Source organism: Hyaena hyaena, unplaced genomic scaffold (assembly GCF_003009895.1).
Source record: "Hyaena hyaena isolate Hyena2069 unplaced genomic scaffold, ASM300989v1 scaffold_526, whole genome shotgun sequence".
Lineage (NCBI taxonomy): Eukaryota > Metazoa > Chordata > Mammalia > Carnivora > Hyaenidae > Hyaena > Hyaena hyaena.
Window position 1 is genome coordinate 1,133,139 of NW_024081160.1, and position 12,125 is coordinate 1,145,263.

A 12,125-nucleotide genomic window follows, 5' to 3' on the forward strand; every position below is an offset into this window, starting at 1 on the left:
CGACATCTTGGAAATCAAGAAAACAAACTTACTGAGATCTCCATGCCGCATTGAATGACCAGCTGAGACCCGGAGTCATTACCCTCAAATGAGCTCCATCCACATGCTGGGGTTTTCTCCAACAAAGTTCAGCAGCTCAGGCACCGGTGCCGAGAAGCCCTATGATTGGGTCCCTCCAAGAGATGGTTTCCCCAGGCAACAGAAAAATAGAGAAGCAGGCAAGCTGAGGATGTTAGCAAGGAAGTGACTTTAAGTGTGGTCATACAATGTAAGCTACATAAAGAACAAGGGGAAAAAAATAAAGATGGTGTCAGTGGAGTGGAGAACAAGATGAGGCCAGAGAACCATTGCACTGGGAGCCTGGAGAAGCCCAGAAGAAGTTGTACTGGGCGCCAGTAGGTTAAGGAGATGCAGTGGCCCAAGATGTGTCCATAATGAGACCAGAGCTGGAGAAGTTCATGGTTGTTGCAGGTGATTGTAAGAGGACAGGTAGGTCATGGAAGAAAGCCAGCCTCTTGGATGTGTGACGAATGTAGATATTGAAGTCCCCAAGAGAAATCTTTAGAGAATGAGGCCGAGTGACACAGGAAGTGTCAGGAGACAGCAGCCATGGGGAAAAAAGAGGCTCACTGCTGTGTTCATTTTACAGTCTGAAAAGGTGGTTCAGAGAGAACGCGCCTCTAGGAAGCAGCTTGCAAACTAGTAACCAGAGGAACCCAGAAGCGTCTGACTCCAAACTCCGTATCTGCTCTCCTGTACCCATCTTCTTATGCAAGTTACGACACAGTAAACTTGAGTAACTGTACAATGGAATTTGATGTTAATCTTCCAGTACCTTCTCTGGACGGAACTGGTCATCACGACCCTTAACCGATGTGACTAATCAGGAATATGTGGGGAGTTTTCTCACACACACAAGCCCGGGCTGACCCTGCACCTAGTGATCAGCCCCTATGGGATGTGTGCGGGCCTGTGATTTTGACAAAGCTCCCGAGGTGAGTCGGATACACAGGTACTTAACAAGCATTAACATCAGGTTGTTGTCAGCTCGACAGCTCACCTGTCTGTAAAGCACCAATGCTTCTGATGTTCCTGAGAAAGAAATGATGGAAGAGAACAAGGATTTAAGGGCCCGGTTGTGTTGTGCTATCCAGGACTGTGGCTTCTGTCCTCCGTACCCTACACAGCAACTCGTTCCACATTAAGCTGTATTAGGAGATATGTTTTACTGTTCAGAATCTTATGTTTTCACAGAACATTCTTAATCTTTGCTTATCTTGCTTAACGATTGCCTAAGATATCAACTTTCACCAATGGATTTCTATAAACGTTTTGCTTATCTGTAATATCTTCTGTAAAATGTTGCCAAGTTTATTGCTCTAGAGATGGCCAATCTTATGGGGATCTCTCTTTTGTCTGTCTGTCCCTCTCTCTCATACACACACACACACGTCTGTCTCTCCCTCTCATACACACACACACACACACACACACACACACACAACTTTTCTCTTTTGCCGAGGTCAGATTTTCCAGCTTTGTGCATGAATGGAAGGCCTAGCAACTGTGAAAAAATTTCCCACTGAGTAGCACCAAGACCATTTTGAACTGTTTACTTCCCTTCTCCCCTCCCTTCAACCAGCTCAACCTGCACAGACATGATTATTTAATTACACCAGGATGAGAGCTACAATATTTATTTCACCTTTCCCTGCCCCCAGGGGATGATGTCATTCCAACTCGCCCCAGGAAAACATGTCAAGATCTTGGGCAGGTGAGGAAATGGCATATAGATACCTTGTTCCCAAAAAAAGTGTGCCACACCTTCCAACTTCCACCAAGTTCGGCAATGGTACACAGAGGAGGCTGGGTTGTCTTCTATTTCGTTCCCTAGCTCCTTGTGCAGTGCATGGCACATGATTAATCCAAATGCGATGACTGCGTGAGGGAAGTCACCTGCGTCTGAGGCTCGGGCGATCCTTAGTGAAGTGCCTTGCAATGTGTCATTCATGTAATGGTAGAAGGCATAGATGGAATTCAGACAGCCCTGCTGGGGGCATCGGGGGCTGAATCCTCACCACCCCCACTACTAGATCAGGAATTGCCAACTTTGCCTATCAAGCCAGGTAGTAAATATTTAGGCTCTGTGCAAATAGGCAATCTCTGTTGCAATTCGAATACGTAGACCAATTGTGTTTCAATAACACTTTATTTACAGAAGCAGAAGGGGGACCACATTGCCTCCCACCCTGGGTTGCTCACTGATACTGGCTCTAGACCCTAGACCCGTGGTGCTAAACTTGAGCATGCCTCAAAATCATCTGGAGGGCTCATTAAAGTCAAGCCGGTGCCCAACACCCTCTCGAGTTTCTGATTCAGTAGGTCTTGAGTGAGGCTCAAGGCTTCACATCTTCAGTCCGTCTCCAGGTGAGTCTGGTACCACAGGATTGGGGACCACACATCGAGAACCACTGCCCAGAGGACTATTAATACACACAGCCTGCACCAGTACCTCCTGAAAGCAAATCAGAATTAATAGAAAATCTTGCCATTCCTATGACTAAGTCTCTATCCTGTCCTTCTCCTTGCAGTCTTTATTCAGGAATTTTTGTTTTCTGGAACATCAGCTCTTCAGTCAGGGATCTGAAGAACCCTGTCTTGGGGCGCCTGGGTGGCTCAGTTGGTTGAGCATCCAACTTCAGCTCAGGTCATGATCTCACAGTTCGCGGGTTCGAGTCCCACATCGGGCTCTGTGCTGACAGCTAGTTCAGAGCCTGGAGCCTGTTTCAGATTCTGTATCTCCCTTTCTCTCTCTCTCTCTGACCCTCCCCTGCTCATGCACTCTCTCTCTCTCTCTCTCTCTGTCTCTCAGAAATAAAACATTTTTTAAAAAATGAAGAACCCTATCTTGGTATTCACAGTGCCTGGCATAGTGGCTTACATTACCAGGTGCTCAAACATATTTGCTTGTAGAATGAAAATAAAATGAATGGCTGTGTGGCTGTGTTAGATTAGTTCCAACAATTTTAAAATGTGATAAAAATACGAAGGATTTGGGTAAATTGCTCTGACTCAGAGAATGACATTAACCAGAGTGGGAATATCATTTGTATTGAACAGTAGCTCATTTTTTTTCCAGTTCACATATTTAAGGAAAATTTACATTTTGAAGACAGTCCTGAGTGTTGTCCAAGTCACATGAAATGTAGCCCGCCCTGAGTTAGGGGCCTCCATAAGAAGAAACTCTTGCCTGTCAAGATAACGTTCCTCCAAGCTTGGGGACCAAAGGAGATTCCGGCTACAGGTTTCACAAAAGGCAGTACCAACCTAAGCAATAAATGATCTTATGGCAGAAAGATTGGGATCAGGCTGACTGGACATGTCCAGAAATAAGTAGAGCAGAGGATGCCTGCCCAGATTGATTTCTCCCTTGGGGTAAATAGCCAGGTGTCAGGCGAGGACGGAGCTGCGTACGCATCTCAGTGCTCTGGTGACACCAGGGCCCCGTGGTTCCTTTTATTTAGAAAAATGGGTGGGAAATTAAAATGTCCTCCAAAGGATTTGAATTTGAAAGAAGACAACCTCATTTAGTTGCAGAGCATGACTTTTCTCCCCCCCCCAACCCCCAATTCTGCGAGAACCCGAACACAGCGGGCCAAGTGAAAAGACCACTTGCTGTCTGCAGTAGGCACGCATCAGGGCTTTCCCGCGTCCAAATGTTAATTTCGACTGACAAAACACTCTCAGCACTTTAATTTTATTTCATAACGAAAAGGCAAACTTCACTTCTAAGCATTTTTATTCCGAGTTTAATGGCTCACACTCCCGAGGTCGGCAAGCAGATGGAGTTGAAGACGAGAATGTATTAATTGCAGATCATGAAACTGCAAAATTAATATTACTTTGTTAATGTCAAGATAAGATTTGAGAGCCAGAAGGGATTTTCAAGATCATTGATCTTAAACCTCATCACACAGATGAAGACAGTGAGGCGGAGTGATGGTGTGTCCTTCCCAGACTCACAGAGCCAGTAAGGGACAGAACTACGTGTGACACCATGTCCCGGCGCACAGGCCAGTCCTTCAACTCCTGGGCTCCACTCTCCCCATTGACTCCTTTACAAGAAAGGGGCTCTCATTTATCCTTCACCTTCCAGTGTACATGTATGGGAGAGAGAGAGGGCGGGAGAGCATGCGCACATCTGCAATCGTTATTTGGCTATAAATTTTAATTTAGTGTACCATTTTGAGATATTTCAGAATTTACTGTGATCTGTTAACAGCATCAGACAAAATCCTTGATGGAATTAATCAAGAATGACTTAGCCCCACTCAGCGTAGTAGTAATGAGGATCTGATTGGGCTGTATATGACAGAGACCCAAAATAACAGGGGCAGAAACCCCGGAGATTTCCAGGTGAAGGGAAAAGCCAGAGCACTGTCATGATTATAATACTTCACACACATGCATCAGGGCCTGGTTCCTTCTCTCCATAGCTCTGCCATGTGTTCATGGGTTAGCATGGTTAACTACCACCCTTGATATTCTAGCCAGGAGGGAAGGGAGGGGAGAAAGGAGAAAAGGGGTGCACAGCCTTCCCCATGTGCCCACACCTGGGAAGCTGCACACACGTTTCCCTGGTTAGAACTTAGTTCTGTGGTCAGACATAGATTCTGGGTAGCCCCATGCCCAGCTAAACATAGTGCATAGTATTCTGTCCTACAGAAGGAAAGGGGTTACTGCTTTCTGCCATAGTTGGTGACTCTGGCTGTCCCCATATCGGTGCCTACCCAGCTTCTCATGTGAGGAACCCAGTACCCAAAGTAGGCAGTCCCTAAGTCTCATATTGTGCGTTCGTGATACCTACATGACATGCATGTTCCCCAATGGTCTGTCCCCCACAGGGTTGGTCCCCTCAGATAAGCTATAACCTAAAAGATGAGTTTCCTGCCCATTCATCACATCTAATATGTAATGGTAGACCAGAAGCAGAAGACCTCAGTGGAAAAAAAACATCTCCCAAAGGAAGACAAATAGCAGGGACAGGGTCTTGCTAGTTTGTAAACCCTTCTGAAGAACCTCTGGCCGTGAGTGGAGACAATTCCTTGGTCACTCTCTGGAAGATAATCCTTGTCCATGGTCTTCCATGGCTCCTGGCTTTGTCCGCGGAAAGTGTCCTGCTGGAGTTTTTATGGTCCAGCTGGGGCACGCACAACTTTCCGCAGCAGGGGTGGTGGGTCACCAATCACATACTAATGCAGGCTTGCCTGGTGGCTTCTTCAGCCACAAAACTTCTCAAAAACTTAGCAGTGACTGCCATTTAAACCGTTAAAGTTCAGCATTTTTATATCTTCATCTCTGTGCTCTGCCAAAATTCCTTTCAAGTTAATGGGGACTATCTTGAGAGCATCTGGAACAATAGTCTTGATGGGAAGGAAATTCCCTTCTTCTGATGTCGCTTTGTCCAACAGGAAGATTCTTATCTAGGAAACTTGAGAACAATGTCTGATTACTCGGGCCTGCCTCCTGCCTGCCTTGCAGTCTCATTGCCTGGTTCAGTGCGGGGTAGAGTTTGGATTTGTCAATCCTTCAATGTCCCAAGAGGACACTCACTCAACTCGGGTGACGATACAGAAGGGAGTCTGTTCCTCATGAGGGAACGTGACTTAGCAGAGCTGTGTTCCTTCCGTTTCTGTTTACCGTCTGCCAGGCTTTGTTTTACTCCACCTCTTGCTTGTCTCAGGTAGCAACTTGAATGCACCGACATTCCGAATTTTCTGTCCATTTCCCTGCTGGTGATAGCGTGTGCTCCGCCTCCCAAGCTATTGTAGATGACCACACCCTTGAATGTTTCGTCCACCCAGAACCAGGATCCCCAGCTTCCCAGCCACCAAGAATCTGTGTCTTTGTCACCCACCATCAAAATGTTTCCTCTAGGGGTGTCTGGGTGGCTCAGTTGGTTAAGCACTCTTGATTTTGGCTTGGGTCATGTTCCCAGGATCGTGGGATTGAGCCCCACATCAGGCTCCACAGTAAGCTTAGGGCCAGTTTAATATTCTCTATCTCTCTTTCTCTCTCTCTCCCTATCTTTCTCTCTCTCTCCCACCTGCCCATCTTCCCAACTCACACTCTCTCTCACTCTCTCACTCTCTCTCAAAAAAAAGTTTCCTCTAAGCCAATGACACCCACTTGAGTTCCTAACAAAGCCAACATTATACCTCCAGGTATCAAATTCTGCTCTATAGATTTCGGTGTGGGAGACAGCATCCCAAGTAATGGTGGCAATAAGCCCATAAGAAGTTTAGTTGTTTCTCACATTGGATCTGAACTTCAGTCTCTGCTTCACGAGGCTCATCAGGCACCCAGGCTCCTTGCTTGTCTCTCTGTCATGCCTTGCCTTCGTGATCCAACCTTTCTTTCCACCATATCCACCAGTAACACGGGAGAAAGAGGGACAGTACGTCCTTGCTTGTTACAGCACAACTGGGAGATTTCACCCATCCTTTCTGTTCAATCCCATTATTCAGAATTTAATCTCAAGAATAAACTCACTTTTCGGTATGGCTTGGTGCCCGGACAAAACTCCAGGATTTCATTGCTATGGAAGGACGGGAAGCCAATATGGTGGGGCTTGAACAGTCTCTGCCACACGGTGGAATCTTTTTAAGGTTAAGCATAAATATCTAGAAAACAACCTATAATTAGTTTATAGATGTAATTGCAGTGTGACTGTGTTATTGACCTCTAAATCTCCCCGATCCAAAATATGCTGGTATTACCACCAAGAACATGATGGGAAATTCCTTATCCAAAGGATAAGGGTGACCTGATCCTTTACTGTCATTTGAGTTTCCCTTTATTCCCAAATAGTCGGCATGACTGACTTCCATCAGACCAGGCTCTTCTCATATCTGAAAAGATATTGAGAGAATAAATATTTAGAGAACTGTTCAAAGTCCATATTTTGGATACATCCAGTTGAACTCATTTTTCTTTTCAATGGATGTAATTTTCATTGTTAGAATATACATGATCATTTCATAAAATGCTCTTTTTATAAAAACAGTGAGCTTGTTTTCTGCTTTCCTCTGGGGCATCAGTCCAGCCGAGTATGCTAATTTTTTTTTTTTATCAGTGCCCTATTATTCTAGTGTCTGAAGCCACTGTTTGTGTTTTTTGCTGGCTCATGCACATGGTAGACCGTTCCTTTTGTGATTCTTAAGTTTAGACTGTGAGTTTGTGGCTCAGGGGGCGTTTATCTGTGAAAATCCTGAGTGTCTCAGATTAAAACGTGTCCTTTGGAGAGGGTGTTGAGCATCCTAAGATGATATCAGACCTGGACTCATTTGTTGTTAAGTTCTTCCTTTGGGGATCCCAAACTTCAGGCAAAATCTTCATGAAAAAAATCTTACGGTTGTAGTTTTTAAGGAAGGGGAGAGTTTATCTCACCATGAACCCAGGAGTAGACAGCTTTATTATCTCTTTGCTGGGGAGCGGATGTTTTACATACTCTTTCACAGAGAATGTAGCCAAACCATAAGGCTGGCTTTGAGGGGGTGGGGGGAAGCAATTTTATCATATCAGCTTGCATGTCTCCAGGCCTTCTTTTCTGTGACCATTAAAATCTGAACCCCCTTGACCACTGGTTACCAAGATAGGCATACCTCACTTGTCCCTCCCCCAAATCACAAAATGCAACCAACAAAGTTTCTATTGTCTTTACTTTTAGCACTTGGGAGTTTCCTTAAGTTCTTGAGAGCTCCCCTGTGCATTTTAGAGAACTTTATTTTTATCCAAAGTTTTCAGGTATTCTATGCTGGGGGGGACTTCAGACTACCTACTACAGCATGTTTCCATAAAGAAAAGGCAAGTCCTTATTTCAATCATGTAAGCAGCAAACTAAGTTACATAATGTCACCTAATAAATTGTAATGGTAGCAACTGACTATAAAGAAAATATTTGCGGGGTGCCTGGGGGGCTCAGTTGGTTAAGCCTCCCACTTCAGCTCAGGTCATGATCTCATAGTCTGTGAGTTCAAGGCCCGCATGGGGCTCTGTGCTGATAGCTGAGAGCCTGGATTCTACTTCAGATGCTATCTCTTGCTCTCTCTCTCTCTCTCTCTCTGCCCCTCCTCTGCTCACGCTCTGTCTGTCTTTCTCTGTCTCTCAATAATAAATTTTAAAAAATTTAAAAAAAGAAAATATTTGCAACATTTGTCACAGACAAAGGCTTAGTATGCTTGTTTAACTGGAGTGGTTATTTGAACTGGATCCCAGCTGCCCTTAGGTAAAGACAGTGGTTGTACATGCCACCCCACCCCTCATCCCTGTTACTCACCCATCTCTGAAGCCCAGTAAGTTCTTGCATCCTAAGGATGGGCACCACTCTTTTCCTACCCTAGAGAAGACAGTTTTCTGTTCACTCCCAGGAGTATTCCTGACCCCTGGAGGCAGTGTGACTTTCCAGTATGGCGTCCTGATGGTAGACATGGGCAAGCATCGCTTTCAAAGTTGTTCTGCTAGTTAGCAACTTCATCAGGTGGAGTTTCCTATATAGATGAGGTTAAACCAGATGAAGGTGCCGATAGGTAACAATTTTTCACTTCTATAAAAAGCACTTTCAACTGATCTAAACCATCTGAATTGTATCTGTTCCCCATTTAGTGGAAAAATCTTTTTTCTGACTGATTAGAAATTTTAGGGGTGCCTGAGCGGCTCAGTCTGTTAAGCGTCTGACTTCAGCTCAGGTCATGATCTCATGGTTTGTGAGTTCAAGCACCGCATCAGGCTCTGTGCTTGCTGTTAGCCTGGAGCCTGTTCCCAATTCTGTGTCTTTCTCTTTCTGCCCCTCCCCCACTTATGATCTGTCTCTCTCTGTCTCAAAAATAAATAAACATTTAAAAAAAAGAAATTCTAGTTAACTGATTGCACCATGTAGGCAGTGGTGCTGGGCAGAGATCTACATGGGCTTTGAGCAAGGCTCTCACACGAGCACAGGATTAGTTGAATTACAGTGAATAATAGTTTCCCACTAATCCAAAGCATCAACTTAGAAGGTCCACTTGGAGTACTGACATTGAAACAAGCTTCAAATGTATATAAAGGAACATTTTCCTCTGGACTTTAATTTAGAAGACTAAGCCTAAAGAGAAAAAAAAGACAACTTTCGCAGTATTTTATAAATTGATTAGATTTGCAAGGTATTTCAAAATAAATTTTAAATCAAATGTTAAAAAGCTGCAGATGACTGAAAATAATATAGAAACAGAAAATCCAATTTTAAAATACATATTTCATGTTGGAGGAGAAGAAATATGCATTTCAAATTATTCCTGGAGTTTTCTAAGTGGAAGAATAAAGTCAAATGTAATGTGGAAACAAAAGCAGAAGCATGTTAGCAGCAATTAGCAGAATGGGTCAAGAAATTACTGCTTGATGTGATCTCCATCCTTTTTATAATGTCATGCCACCTTTAATCTTGGCTGAAGAAATGAAATTCTCAAGGCGCCTGGGTGGCTCAGTCAGTTGGATGTCAGACTTTAGCTCAGGTCATGATCACGTCTTTCAGAGGTCCAGCCCCGTGTCGGGCTCTGTGCCGACAGCTCAGAGCCTGGAGCTGCTTCAGATTCTGTCTCTCCCCCTTTCTCTCTGCCCCTCCTCTCTCAATCTCTCTCTCTCTCTCTCTCTCTCAAAAATAAACATTAAAAAAAGAAAGAAATGAAATTCCCTCAGAACAAAGTGGCAAAACAAAGTATCCCTCTGGCAGGTAGCTGAGATGTACAAGTCTGAAATTCATAACGGGAGTTGGGGAGACTTCAGTTCCAAGATGCTTGGAAGGGATGAGATCAGGGTGGGGGGAAGAGGCAGGAAGAGTGAGCCCTGGGGCTCACAAAGGTGGGGGGGCAGTGGTGTAGGGGGAGGGGCACAGGGAGAAGTTGGCAACGGATGCAGGAGTGCCCAATGAGATAGGAAGAAAATTGAGACTTCTCAGTGTCCCGGAAGCCTGGAGAAGGAAGCAGGTCCATGAAGAGACAGAAATCAACTCCACGGATACTGCCAAGAGGCCAGCTGAACCAGAGTCACCTGCTGGGTGTAACCTTGTGTATGGGCGGCAGCAGCAGCTATCACAGGGGAGGGGCAAGTGTCTCAGAGGGGGAGAGAGAAGAAATGGAAGGGGGTAGAGCATATTTTAAAGTTTTCCAGCAAAGGGTCGTGGTCATGGCTGGAATCCTAACATCTGCAGACAGAACGAACAGTACAAACAGGCCTGCTTGACTAAATATTTAAAATATAAATGCAACTAACAAGCTGTTAAGGAAAACTGCTCTAGCCTCGAAAAAAAGATACTTTTTATGCAAGATGTTACCATTAGAAGAAACAAAGAAAGCCTAACTCTTTCCTAAGACACCTGTGACCCTGCAGTTTTCTCAAAAGTTGTCATTAAAATGATCTCAAAAGTTCAAAAGTGATACTTTTTTTTAACAACCTGGAAGGCCAGGTTGGACTTTGATGCTAGACTCTGGGAGACAGGGCTAGCAAGATAAACAGCAGGACCCATTGCAAATGAAAATACGGGGCCGCATGTTCAAAAATGAGTCCGAATTCCCAGATGTCGAGGGCCAGGCATTAGAGCCAAGTGTGGGGCCCGTCTGAGGGCAGGGCTTGGGGCCGGAGCTTTGCACTTGCCTGGCACCAGGGTCCCACCCACACGTGCAGCAGAAGGGGAAGGAACCCAGGAGGTAAGGCTTGGAAGCTTACATCAAATGCCAGCAAACATCAAATATGATGTCAGACTTTGTATTCCACTCTCTCACCTCCTTTGAGCCCGGCAGTTCCTTTTAAAATGTCACCCCCTCTCCCCACACATCTGGTCACCCTTACTGTGCTCCATCTGGCCCCCAGCATCCCCAGGAAACCTATCTCCTTAAAACAAACTATATATTTTACTTGTATTAATAAAATAATGCCTTCAATAGAAAGTAAGCTCCCCAGGGACACGTGTTTTTATGCGTTTTGTCCTGAAAACAGCCTAGCTCATATTCAGTGTTCAGCAATCTGTGGTTTGGGATGGATGGATAATGCAGGATGTAACCAGTCAGGGCTGATAGGAGGGCTCCCCGGAAAAACATCCCCAACTGCAGAATATCTTGCCTCCTGAGCGTGAGCCTTAAACCCACGCGGGGACACGCAGCTCCTTCCTCTCGCTGAGGTCCCCTCTAAAATGTAAACATCGCAAGGGCTGGACATTATTTAACACTAGGGTTATGTCAGCATTTTACTGCTTTTGGCCCCAGACGGTAGAAAGATTCACAGAGCAAGCACTGGTGAAAATGTTGCCTTGAAAGCCAAAAACGGAAGCCTGGCGCGAGTTAGAGGGTGGCTGAGCTGAAAGATAGGCCACATTGTAGGGCTGATTTCAGAGAAGTCATGAGACTCCGCGGCGGGGTGTGTGCCCGTGATGCTCGGGAATGCTCCCTGTGATGGCTCCCGGGGGGAAGTGACGGTCGCTAGGAGGTCTGCTCCTCCGGGGAAACTGAGGTCCATGGGCTGTCTGGAGGGACCAGGGTGCTTGCAAAGCGATGAGGGCTGGGGGCAGGTGGTGGTGGGAAAGAAGATCGCTTTGTAAGGGGAAAATGCCCAGGGCCAGAAAGGAGGAGACAGTGAAAGAGGACTTTGGCCGCCTCTGCCTGGACCTCAAACTTCCTAGGTGGGTTCTTCCCAGCTGGTCTCTGGGCTCAGGCAGAAGACCCTGAGGGCAAAGCATCCCCTGCTGGGAACCAAAACTACCCGAGGCAGCAAAGCCCCGCCAGGGACTCCAACAAATGATGGCTTTGACCTTCACGGCCCGCCTGTAGGTACCCACCCACTCTGCCCTACATTTTCCTTATACAACCTGCAAGGACCTTCAGCACTCGGGACACAGTCTTTGAGACCCTAGTCCCCAGTCTTCCTGGGGTGGCCTCTCTGAGATAAATCCCTTTCTCATTCCACTATTATGCCCAGATCGCGATCTCCCCAAAATCCCAAGACCACCAAGGAGTCCGAGTCACATATGCAAAAGCAAAGGGCTTTATTACGGGCTCGAGCTCGGGCTCCCAGACCTCACAAACGCGGTGGATCCGTGC